The sequence below is a fragment of the Xenopus laevis genome, chromosome 3L (genome assembly GCF_017654675.1).
Source record: "Xenopus laevis strain J_2021 chromosome 3L, Xenopus_laevis_v10.1, whole genome shotgun sequence".
NCBI classification, from domain to species: domain Eukaryota; kingdom Metazoa; phylum Chordata; class Amphibia; order Anura; family Pipidae; genus Xenopus; species Xenopus laevis.
In genome coordinates this window covers 90,126,525-90,140,012 of record NC_054375.1, presented here as the reverse complement: position 1 = coordinate 90,140,012, position 13,488 = coordinate 90,126,525, and the positions used below count along the sequence as shown (strand labels likewise).

The 13,488-nt window shown below is 39.3% G+C and overlaps 1 long non-coding RNA gene across 3 annotated transcripts in view; it reads left to right on the top strand.

Annotated features, from left to right (window-relative positions):
* The first annotated feature begins 6,738 nt into the window (after window positions 1-6,738).
* The window catches only part of LOC121401519, a 301,118-nt gene continuing 294,368 nt past the window's right edge, over window positions 6,739-13,488 (top strand). The window contains exons 1-2 of one of the 3 annotated variants that reach the window (XR_005966307.1): window positions 6,739-7,671; window positions 10,762-10,889. This is a non-coding gene — a long non-coding RNA (uncharacterized LOC121401519). Of the gene's footprint in view, window positions 7,672-10,761; window positions 10,890-11,190; window positions 11,967-13,488 lie in introns of those variants that run through there. The other 2 variants (XR_005966308.1, XR_005966306.1) reach the window with 2 other exon arrangements.

The window sequence follows — 13,488 nt, the reverse complement described above, 5'->3', positions numbered from 1 at the left end:
CACTTACCTGTTTCTTCAAAAAGTTTGAATAAATGCCATTTTCTATGCTGAAATCCAGCTGTTTAACATCTGTTTCTGCATCATTTGAAATCCTGGCAGGGAAGGAGGGACTAAAACACTGATGTTATAAATTGTAACAACTTTTCCACAGCTGACAGACAGCATGCAGGAACTACATAACCCACAATGCATTGCACTGTTATGTGCCTTTCCTTGAAATCATGTGTGCAGGGAATTGTGGGGTTTGGAGGATGCAGGCTGAGGACAGATGTCTGCTGATACAAAGTATCAAAGGCTAGGCTTATGGAACTGTCAAAAACCATTAAAAATCATGAAAAGTCTGCATATTTTTTAATTGATATATATTGCAAAGTTGTGTGAAATTACGTTTACTTTTCAAAAAGTTATGTTTGTGTGGAGTTCCCCTTTAACTTGCTTTTGGAGGGTTGATGGCACCTGTATTTTTGTATTAAATGTGACATTGCACTTTCTTTTCACTGGGTATGGTAAGTGGTTAGAGACACAGAGACAAAATCAGTTGGATTTCCTTCCATGATGGACACAAGATCACAAGGAGCACACAGGGAATCTTGCAGAATGATTGAGGCATTATGAATGTAAATCACATAGTGAATAATATATGTACTGTGTCTTTATTCTTTGAGTTAAGTAGAGCGGAATTTGCCACTATACCCAAGGAAGCTGGGCTATTGATTAAGGCATATTAAAGTCAATTTACTTGGTAGGTCAATATTCTCAAACTAACAATGTGTTAGTAGTGAGATTGTAACACAAAGAGAATTCTTCCAAGAGTTTGAACTCACCACAATATGACTCATTATTTGTCAGTAACTGGCCATCTGCAGAAATCCAACATTATTTTACTGTAAACATGGAAATCAGCAGAGATGTCAACTAACCCCATGGAATTAGGCTGAGAATGATCATTTCTAGGCATTGTTGAAACCTCATTTCAATAGAGTGCGGTGGAATTAGGGTTTAAAAAAATGCAGAATTAGGTTATTATTAGCCTAATGACATAGGGTTAGCTAACACCTCTGAGTCAGCATTTTATCACCAGAAACTTTGAAAATGTCAGTTAAGCATTTTCATCTCTCCTTTTAAATCAGACAAACATGAAATCTTCATGCTATAAAACTCATTATGAATCTGCTTTGATACAAACTAGAAATTCCAGCCAGCAGTATGAATATACAGTGACAGCTACTCAAACATTGGTGTTTATTCTAAATATGCACATATCAATACTGATCAATATGATGATTGTGTTTGCACTTCTCTGTTTTGTCATTTTGAATAATGTTTGTTGTAAGGCCCCACAATTCTTTTTACAGTAAGGCTGCTGTTTTTGCTCATTCTGTGTTAGACTTAGCGGCAAATTTACTTAATTGCGAAGTGCCAAAATTCACCAGTGTGACGTTATTTCTGTACTTTGCCGATTTACTAACGGTCGATGGCGTAATTTCGCTAGCGAAGGAGATAGACTCTAGCGGTACTTCGCTCCCCAACGCCTGGCGAATTTGTGCTCTGGCAAATGGACGTAACTACGTAAAATCACTAAGATGCGGATTTTACCGAACGTTACCTTTTAGTGAATTAGCGATGTCTTGGCTAATCTATGCCTGGCGAAGTGTTGCGCTGGGAGCGAAGCCGTCGCTTGCGAATTTTCAGAGGTTAGTGAATTTGCCCCATAGCATTCACATGTGACTCATCAGGCTACAATATAGTTTTCTTTACATAAGTACATGTTTCATGCTCATGTCAGTCTGAAGCTAAGAAATTACAGTGTTTACTGACTGGGTGTGATCTAGGTGTGGATTTACGTCTGGAGCCACTTATGTGACTTTTGTTTTGTTAGGAGATAAATGTTCAGTACCTGTGGATAAGCTTTGACTAGATTTTGTTTACTGATGCATTTTTTCCTTGTTTGGTATATGTCTTTTTTATTCTTTACACTCTCTCCATGAGCATGTCTGCAAAGTCATAGGTTAACTAGTTTTTTTTTGGGGGGGGGGGAGGATTCGTCCACAGGACAAATAATCACATCAACCAGATTTGGTGGATATCCAAAATGGGCCAAATTAGAGTTCAACTAATTTCCATAGACTATATAACAACAGCAACCCAACCCAAGACTCAGTCCTCACTCACCTCCCCAGGAGTGTAGGATATAGGAGAGCACTAGCTAAAATAATACTGAAAATTAATTATAACTTGACATTTCAGTGTTGGTACCAGCCATCTCTAACCACTAATTGCTCTGATCAAGTAATATAGAGTGTGTTAATATCTCTTTAGGTATCTTTTACTAAGCGAATTCAGTTAACCAAGGGCAGAGCTGTTCTTTTTTTTTTACACGTAGTAGGCTGATTATTTTATCACATTTTAGAGATGTATATTAAAATGATGATGTCATACAGAGTTGAGTATACTGTGGGCTCTAAAGATCTCTTAGAGGACCATATCCAGCCCACAGTTGGAAAGCCCTGGTTCTAGGGTAAAGTGCTGAAAGGAAAATGTGTGGCCGAGTCAGGGCTGGATTTTTCTCCTCTGTGTGCAGAGGCCGCAGGGTCCTAGCATCTGCCAGGTGTGTGCATGCATGATAGCGCTGGGGAACTCTCAGTTTCCAATGCAGTTTAGGATGCGGTGGGGCATCATGCCACCCCTAAAATTTCACCGCCCTAGGTCCGGGCTTTTGTGTCCTCGCCACAAATCGGGCCGAGTGCTTTAGCTTTATCTTTGATTCTGCTCTGTCCTTTACTACTCTTATCCAAACAATAACTAAACATGTCACTTTCACCTAAGCAGTATTTCCAATCAATCAATCAAAATTCTGATTCATTCTCTCATCATATTACATTTCAAATACAGTAGTGTAAATCTCTATTCATTTTTGTTACTCAGAGTTCTCCTCCAGAGACTGTCACCGATTCACCCCATCATAAAGGCAACTGCTAGGCTCATATATCTCTGAAAGTACTCCTCCACTGCCTTGCCTCTGCGCCAGTCTCTACAGTGGCTTTCAACACCTTTCAGAATACAATTCAATCTAATAACCCTGACATTCAAAATAATTGATCTCTGAACTTGTCTACTGATCTACTCCTCACTACTTTATGCTGTATACAACTAAATGCAATGCCCAATGCTACATCTCTCCCCTTTCGGAATTCTGATCTTGCTCATCCCCAAATCTTGTGTCTCATAACCATTACTTTTGTCAGATGCAAGCATGCCCCACTTTTTTAAACTTAATTTTTACATTATTTTCCTTTGCACAATATAGCAGAATTGAACATGTATTTATCATTAGTTCTATTATTATTCTGCAATTTTAACACCTTGTATTATTGTTGTTTCTGGCATCTGTTGTTATCTTTGAACTGTCACTGTGTCTTGTATCATTTTAATTATATTGGCATCTGCTCACCCAAGGTTTCCAAATATGATTGGTCAGCATTGCCAGTTTGAAACTAAAGAGTCCAGTGTTACCAGCTTAAATCAAAATATAGTGCAACAGAGTTTTAGTGCACTTTGATTTGAATATCATTGCAGACCTCTTAAAAGCAAGTTTATGGAGGGTAGCCTCTGTTACTTATTCATTTTTTTTCAGGTTACAAAAATATTTTAACCATTTAATATATATTTTCCTATCAAGCACCTTGTCTGATATGTGCACTGGCTGTTGCCAATGGAATGTACAAAATTGCCATATTCACAAAATGGATAAAGCCTTTGTAAATTTTCTTACTCCAATTTTGAATTACTCCACTTTGTGAACTCCACCCATAAAGTTACAGCCAGTATTTCTAAAGATAAGACAAAAAATATGGCCATATTTAATTCATCAAAACCTTAACACAGATACTGTGTTTAGGTGCAATTTACTTTATGAAGATAAAGTCCTTGCAGCTGAAAGTAAAACCAAACTGACGATCTGGGTGGCTAAGTGGCAGATGAGATTCAATGTTGATAAATGTAAAGTCATGAACCTGGAATGTAAAAATATCCAAGCCACGTATACCCTTAATGGGTCTGCACTAGGCAAATCCATTATTCAGAAAGTCCTTATACTAAATAAACGTGGCTGTAGCAAGCAATGCCAGCATCAAGGGCAAATAAGGTATTGAGCTGTATAAAAAGGGGCATAAATTTGAGGGAGGAGGGGGTTATTCTTCCACTTTATAAAGCACTGGTAAGGGGCCCATCTAGAATATTCCATGCAGTTTTGGTATCAGGGTGCTTTAAGATGCCATATACCATATAGTGGTCTGTTTGGGCCTCTTTGCCAGGGCCTATAGTAAATCCCAGCCCGGGCCCAGGGGCGATCCTGGCCTCTCCGCCACCTGAGGCAGCTTGGTGTTGCTGTGGCCCCCCCTCCCTGGTGCGCTCACCTTTTTGAGCCAGAGGGATCCACAAGGGTGGCGGAGAGGGCCAGTACGCTAGCGCAGAGAGCTTAATTGCGCTATTTGTGCTAGAAGAGCCGAATTTCTGGTTTGAAAACCGGAAATTCGGCTCTTAAAGTACCAGGAGCAGCATTTTTGCCGCCCTTGGTACCCAATGAAGCGCTGCCATCTGAGGTGAGTTGCTCAACTTGCCTCATTGGAGGAGTGCCCCTGCCCGGGCCTGAGTATGAGCCATGGATGACAGCTGTGCTGGGCAGTGTTCATAGTGCAGATCATTTACATGTCAGATGTAGTGGCGCAGAGCAGGAAAGTGCAATGGATAGGGGGTGCTTCCTTCAGCAACAGAAAAGCTAAGTCTGGGAGTTTGGAGGACGTGGGAGGAGGGAATAGGGTTAGGTGACAGAAGGTCGCTCCTTCCTCCTGTCCTGGAAAAGCAGTGCTTGGCTTGTAGGCGGCTCACTTGCCATGGGTTCAGCTTTCAGAGATGGGGATGCTTGCCAGGGTCAGTTTTGCACAAGGAATCTTAAATGGGGACAGATGGTAACCTTAGGCCTGTTTCCTTGATTCTCTGGTTTTTACTGCAGCTGCTCCACTGCAGTGCTGGGCCAAGCTGCCAGACAACTGGCCAACTACCTCACGCCCAAAACTGTTCCACAATGCTTGTTCACTCACTACTTGGTCATTTGCACATGCATTCAATGTGTGCTTGTGAACGAACAAGCACTGACACAAGGGTCCCATGCTAGGGTTAGGTGACAAAATAAGGTACATGCCTAGTGCCCCCCCCTACCATTACGTCCTAGACACATAGGGGCAAATTTACTAAAGGGCGAAGTGGCTAACGATAGCGAAATTTTGCCAGTGTGACATCATTTCGTTACTTTGCCGATTTACTAACAGGTGCTGGTGTAAATTCGCTAGCGAAGTGGACCTACGCTAGCGCTAATTCGCACCGTTACACCAGGCGAAGTTGTGCCACCTCAGATCAGGCGAAGTGCAATAGAGTAGATAGGGCTTGCTTCAAAAAAAGTTGACATTTTTTCTAAGTCCCAAAAAACGCTGGCGTCTTTTACTTTTTTAAGGGTGATAGACTAAAAAAGATCGTAAATTTTTTTGGGGGTACCCTCCTTCCCCCCTACATTTCCTAACATATGGCACCTAAACTATACAGTGGGCACATGTAACAACTCTATTTTATTTTATGAAGCTTTCCTGGGCTTGTGTAATGTAATGTATTTGCTGCTACATATACATCCATTGTACTTTAACTTGGCGCCTTATGCAAATTAGGTATCACTAGCGTAACTTCGCTTGATGAATTTACGGTAGCGCAACTTGGCTACCTTTTGCCTCCCTGAGCGCAACTTCGGATTTTAGTGAATTAGTGGCACCCTGGCGAAACTTCACCTGGCGAAGTGTGGCTAAGTCAACGCCACCTGCCTTAACCACTGGGTTGGTATAGGACGCTGATCTAGGCTGCCCTGCCCAGCCAAGTCACCTGCCGACACGTGTGGCCATTAGGGTTGGCACCTTTTATGGAAAAAAATACCGTCCTTCCTATATATATTTATTTTTTTCCCTATTAATAACATTGGAATCAACCATAATTTTTACCGGCCAGGTAGGCATGTTCCTCTTCTGCTCTCTCTGCACTAAGCGACATGGACCGCCCCTGTCCTCTCCGGCGCTCTAAAGGTGAGTGCCGTGAGGAGGGGCGAGGGCTAGAATCGCCCCTGATCAAGCTAACAGAGGCTCCGCCTGCCAGTTTCACACCTAAGATATTTCCTGACATTTCAGGTCTCCAGTGCTTTAAAGGTATATTATTGAATTAGAATTCAAAGAAAGACAACTAAGCTGATAAAATGTATGGAAAGCCTCAGTCATGAAATAAGACTGGCCAAGTTGAGGTTGTTTACGCTGAAGAAGAGGCGCTATAGTTGGTATATGATAACTATTTGTATGTATATAAGGGGACATATGATACACTTTTTAATGCTTCACCAGTAAATCCATTTACATGAGGGCATTCAATCCAATTAGAAGAAAGGAAGCTCCGTCTGTAGCTGTGGAATTCTCTTCCTGAAAGTGAGAAATTACAGGGTTATTTAAAATAGCTCTTATTCCAAAATTGATCCAGGGAGTTGCAAATTGGAGAGGCTTCAGTTCAGGTTTTTTAATTTTGCCTTCCTTTGGATCACTAGCAGTTAAGCAGGTTTTATAAAAACATAAAAGCAGTGGCATAACTACAGAGGAAGCAGACCCTGCGGCCACTTGGGGGGCATTTCTGCTTTCTCTGTAGGGGGCCCAGGGGTGATGTGTGATGCATACATCACACGTCACCTGTGATTTTGGCTGGGTAATTAAAAGGCTGTATTTTCTACCTCTGTTACTATGTTAGGTGAAGCATAGCAACAAAATGAGGGTATGAGAATAGGGCAAAGGCATGGGGAAGTAATTAGAAGAGTGGCTCTGCTTAATTTATACCCTCAGGATTATGGATTAATATCAAATAGGGATGCATGGGTCTGCCAGAAACCTGTGGGCCAGTATGATTTACCCACTGATAAGGAAGTTCAAGTTCCAAAAATATATTACTTGTGTTGGTTAGGGCAAGTGTTAACTTCAGAATAAGAAAAGTTATGCACAGTTGGACCTCGCCTTAAATGCTTTGTGATCCCCCCATCTGTGATGTGTTAGTCTCAGTTGGATCCAGATAATTAAAATGGCTTCACATATGTGTGGTTTTGGGTTTCAAATCATAGTGACAACAGAGAACTAAGCAATTTGAATAGTTCAGCTGACTACATTATTACATTAAACACAATATTTTCCTTAATTATGTAAATACTTGTGTAACTGCAAATAGCAGGTCTCAGCACACAGCACAGGGACCCTCAGGAAGAATTGCAATAGAGGAAGATTGTCCACTGCAGGCTTCAGTAGTTTGCATGTGCTAGACTGCAATACAATGTGCAGGTGTAGTTTTGCAGACAGCAGCTGTTACCATTAACACGGAAGTCTTAATAGCTTCATGACTACTGGATACAAACAAGACTGGACTGGGATTCAAAATAAGCCCTGGTATTCTTAGTACACAGAGGCCCAAACAACCCCTACCTGCCCACTTAATAGTCACTTTCTATGGAATCTTACAGCAGCCCCTCTGGCATTTGCCAGAACCCACAGATTGCCAGTCTGGGCCTGGATACAAATATTCTGGTGAACATGACAGCCAAATATCTTTGTAAGTAGCCACTCTATTGGAACCGTTTGTAGAATCTGTGTTCAGTTGTATTACATTTCTTTTACTTGGACTGAGTGACATATGACAGTGGTCAGTGAGAGTGTGTGAATAGTTCTCGGGAGATATCACACACACACACCAATTAGACAATTTATTATTTATATTTGGGGCAGTTTAAATAATACTTACAAGTGTTTCTGACTATGCAGTTCTACAATATACAGTCCACTGGGATATACACAGCCTTTTACATTGGTCACAACTTTTTAATAACTGAACATACTGTATCAGTCCCAGAGATCTATTAGACCCTGAGTAGTATAGGCCTATGCTGTCTAACTGTATCCAGTGTGTTTGCTCTCATTAACTTTTAATGAAAACTGATAACATACACCCAGACTGCCTCTGATTTGTTGGTTCAAGTATTCCCTTTTCATATTTGTATGCACCAGGTCCAGGTGAAACAGCAATATTACAAATACTGTTTATGTTTCTATGGTTTCTTTTACAAAGAACACTATTCCAGTTTGTATCCCATCTCAACAAATCTATGAATAGTGTTGCTTAGAATTGACTCATTCAGACTCATTAGTAACATTTCAGGAAACATGTATTTCCAGTACTACTGATGTAATCCATTGAAAGCATGAAGATTGTTGTACAGATTAGCCTCAGTAAAGTATTTAGTGTGCATTTCCAATGGATTGCAACAGCCAGAGCAAACATGAACATGGGTAACATTGTATTTATGAGTAGGTGCCACCTGGCTGGTATTTTACTGTCCTGGCTGGTAAAAATGGTGTTTGATGCCAGTGGGATGGTTTATCTTTGTTAACCTTTAGTATGGTGTAGAATAGCTTTTTCTTAGAAAATTTTTACTTGGTCTTCTATAATTTATTTCTTGTAGTTTATGACTTTCTTGCGTTCTTTTGCCACTTTAGAATGGGGGTTGCCAAAAACTATTGCTCAATGAGGCTACAATTTTATTATTGTTTCTTGTTCATCTTCAAGTCTTTAATTTATACTACCTGGTTGCTAGGGAAAATTGGATCCTAGCAACCAGATCCGGTCTAAAATTCCAAACTCGAGAGCTGCTTAACAAAAAGCCAAATAAAAAATCAAGGCCAATTGTTAATTGTCTAATAATGACACTGTCTACATAATACTAAAAGTTAATTTTAAGTTGAACTACCCCTTTAATGGCAAAGAAAGCTAAAAATACCAGAATGACAGACTCCCCCGCCCCCCAAAAGGTGGCCGGTTGCAGGTCTCTGCTCTCAGTCTTGGAGCGCAGGGACTTACTGGCAGGTGCAGTGAAGAAAGTGCAAAAAACATGGGTGTCTGCTTTTTGCACTTACACTTAATACTCCTAATATATTATTCCCGTCCATGGGCTATTTGTTGAGTGATGCTGTCCTATCCTATATGTTCATACTCAACTGTAAGCTAATGCTTCTTATTGATATGTATGGTAGATGCAGAAAATTCTAATTATCCTCCTGCCTCTTCTCTCTTTTTCCATGTGATTCAACAACTCTCTCAGGAAACTGCAGTTTGACCAAATTTTTATTTTGCTTCAGTCATAGTAACATAGTTATTTAAATAGTTGCCGCCTTCCGCAAAACAAAAAAAACCCCACAGTCCATTCCTAAAAGGTAAAACAATACAGATTCAAGCTCTTCTCCCCCAATGCCTCCATGTACCTCCCTTCACTCTAAATGATCCACATGCCATTTTTGTATCCTTAAAAGGGTGTTTTACCTTCCAAATATTTTTTTCAGTTGAGTTGTCTTCAGGGTGTTCTCCGGAAAAAAGACTTTTCAATCACTTTCCATTTTTTATTCTTTACTGTTTTTCCATAATCTAAGTTTAAAGGTTCTTGTGTCTGGTGTACCAGTCTGGCCATTCATTAATTCAGGCGCAGACTCAAAACTGTTACTATTTTGCTTCAATTAATTGATACATTACTCGGCAACATCTCTCGAGTATTGGCAATTATTGTATCAACAGGTACCTTTAGTGAAACCCAGAGACAAAGAGAAGAAATGTATCAACCAAATGTATTGATTTAGAACAGTTTAGCGATTCAGTGACTCCCCCCCCCCTCCCCGAGCAGCTTTAGAAAGTTGAAAAATTAGACTTTCACTTCAATATTAGAAAGTCACACATAGAAAATAGAGAGTCATTTAAAAAAAAAAGTCTTTATTTCTGATGAACTATCTGAAACCAACTGAACTTTAAAAAGTGTTGGAAGGTGAACAACCCCTAAATGTTAAGATAAGATCTATGATATACTGTACCTTGGGGACTCCAGAGCTGGTATAAAACTAACACAATGGTGCATTTTAATTATCATTATCTATTGTAGAAAATACCGTAAATAAATCTTTAATAAATTATATTTACCCTGGGCTCCTGCCTTAAACGACATGGGGACCAGTGTCGGGTCTCAAACCATAGGATAAAAATCTCTGGAATAGACAGAGATTAACAAAGAAGGCCATGTGTTTTTCTAAACATGCATGAAAATAATCAAAGAATATAAGGTTGTTTTGAAATTTAACATATTTTGGGCTACTGATTGATGAAGGGGGGGAGGGTCAAAGACAAAATTCCCATGGTTAGATTGGGTGTGGATGACCCCCTGACCGTTTTATTTCCGCTTATTATCATTGTTCTTCTGAGGGGACTTTGTGTTCTTTCTTCAAAAGTTCTTAAAAGTAGTTATTTGCTTCACTCATGGGTGTGATCTCCACTGCATCATTCTGTGGATTGCAAAAAAGGAATTAAACTATATATTGTTTTATCTGGTCCCAGCCTGTAATTTAGAGTGCAGACTTGTGCAGCAAGTTACCAGTCAGTAGGACGAGAATTGTGACACACATGTGCCAGTATTGCTGTATGTTCCATGGGTTTGTGATCATCCAGCCATTTTGGCAATGTAAATGTAATGATTCCCTAAGTTTAAGTTTTTTTCTTTCAGTTGGTGATTATAACTTTTAGTTATGGGGCCCCTTTCTTTATCTGCAATAAGTAAAATGTTTAAAAGTGGTGGCAATTAATGTTGGTTTTGTTTTGCCTTTTTTTTAGGCAAACACCTCTTTGTGCCAGGATTTTACACTTGACTGCTCTTTTGCATAATCATTACACTGCTTTTTAAAGATGTGATATTACAGTGTTCTACGACATTGAAACGATGATGTAAAGTTTATTTTAAGGTTAGTTTTTTTTTGTTTTTTTATGAATATGCCCCATAGACATCAATACTCAGTTGTGTTTTTAGATTAGTAATGAACAATATGTTCTTGTCTTTCTTTCACAGCTAAAATAAATGTTGGCTTGGAAATCAGTTGGTATGATCTGTGTAATTAAACAGATTCCAAGTACAAAGAAAACTAGTCTTCATAATCAAATTTAAGATGTATCATATAATGCAAGGCAATTGCATCTTTTATTTTAAGGAAAACTTTTTTTTTTTTCCACCTGAATGGGTTTTGCTTGATGATGTGTTCTCACTGAATGCTATAATTTATACCCTCAGGATTATGGATTAATATCAAATAGGGATGCATGGGTCTGCCAGAAACCTGTGGGCCAGTATGATTTACCCACTGATAAGGAAGTTCAAGTTCCAAAAATATATTACTTGTGTTGGTTAGGGCAAGTGTTAACTTCAGAATAAGAAAAGTTATGCACAGTTGGACCTCGCCTTAAATGCTTTGTGATCCCCCCATCTGTGATGTGTTAGTCTCAGTTGGATCCAGATAATTAAAATGGCTTCACATATGTGTGGTTTTGGGTTTCAAATCATAGTGACAACAGAGAACTAAGCAATTTGAATAGTTCAGCTGACTACATTATTACATTAAACACAATATTTTCCTTAATTATGTAAATACTTGTGTAACTGCAAATAGCAGGTCTCAGCACACAGCACAGGGACCCTCAGGAAGAATTGCAATAGAGGAAGATTGTCCACTGCAGGCTTCAGTAGTTTGCATGTGCTAGACTGCAATACAATGTGCAGGTGTAGTTTTGCAGACAGCAGCTGTTACCATTAACACGGAAGTCTTAATAGCTTCATGACTACTGGATACAAACAAGACTGGACTGGGATTCAAAATAAGCCCTGGTATTCTTAGTACACAGAGGCCCAAACAACCCCTACCTGCCCACTTAATAGTCACTTTCTATGGAATCTTACAGCAGCCCCTCTGGCATTTGCCAGAACCCACAGATTGCCAGTCTGGGCCTGGATACAAATATTCTGGTGAACATGACAGCCAAATATCTTTGTAAGTAGCCACTCTATTGGAACCGTTTGTAGAATCTGTGTTCAGTTGTATTACATTTCTTTTACTTGGACTGAGTGACATATGACAGTGGTCAGTGAGAGTGTGTGAATAGTTCTCGGGAGATATCACACACACACACCAATTAGACAATTTATTATTTATATTTGGGGCAGTTTAAATAATACTTACAAGTGTTTCTGACTATGCAGTTCTACAATATACAGTCCACTGGATATACACAGCCTTTTACATTGGTCACAACTTTTTAATAACTGAACATACTGTATCAGTCCCAGAGATCTATTAGACCCTGAGTAGTATAGGCCTATGCTGTCTAACTGTATCCAGTGTGTTTGCTCTCATTAACTTTTAATGAAAACTGATAACATACACCCAGACTGCCTCTGATTTGTTGGTTCAAGTATTCCCTTTTCATATTTGTATGCACCAGGTCCAGGTGAAACAGCAATATTACAAATACTGTTTATGTTTCTATGGTTTCTTTTACAAAGAACACTATTCCAGTTTGTATCCCATCTCAACAAATCTATGAATAGTGTTGCTTAGAATTGACTCATTCAGACTCATTAGTAACATTTCAGGAAACATGTATTTCCAGTACTACTGATGTAATCCATTGAAAGCATGAAGATTGTTGTACAGATTAGCCTCAGTAAAGTATTTAGTGTGCATTTCCAATGGATTGCAACAGCCAGAGCAAACATGAACATGGGTAACATTGTATTTATGAGTAGGTGCCACCTGGCTGGTATTTTACTGTCCTGGCTGGTAAAAATGGTGTTTGATGCCAGTGGGATGGTTTATCTTTGTTAACCTTTAGTATGGTGTAGAATAGCTTTTTCTTAGAAAATTTTTACTTGGTCTTCTATAATTTATTTCTTGTAGTTTATGACTTTCTTGCGTTCTTTTGCCACTTTAGAATGGGGGTTGCCAAAAACTATTGCTCAATGAGGCTACAATTTTATTATTGTTTCTTGTTCATCTTCAAGTCTTTAATTTATACTACCTGGTTGCTAGGGAAAATTGGATCCTAGCAACCAGATCCGGTCTAAAATTCCAAACTCGAGAGCTGCTTAACAAAAAGCCAAATAAAAAATCAAGGCCAATTGTTAATTGTCTAATAATGACACTGTCTACATAATACTAAAAGTTAATTTTAAGTTGAACTACCCCTTTAATGGCAAAGAAAGCTAAAAATACCAGAATGACAGACTCCCCCGCCCCCAAAAGGTGGCCGGTTGCAGGTCTCTGCTCTCAGTCTTGGAGCGCAGGGACTTACTGGCAGGTGCAGTGAAGAAAGTGCAAAAAACATGGGTGTCTGCTTTTTGCACTTACACTTAATACTCCTAATATATTATTCCCGTCCATGGGCTATTTGTTGAGTGATGCTGTCCTATCCTATATGTTCATACTCAACTGTAAGCTAATGCTTCTTATTGATATGTATGGTAGATGCAGAAAATTCTAATTATCCTCCTGCCTCTTCTCTCTTTTTCCATGT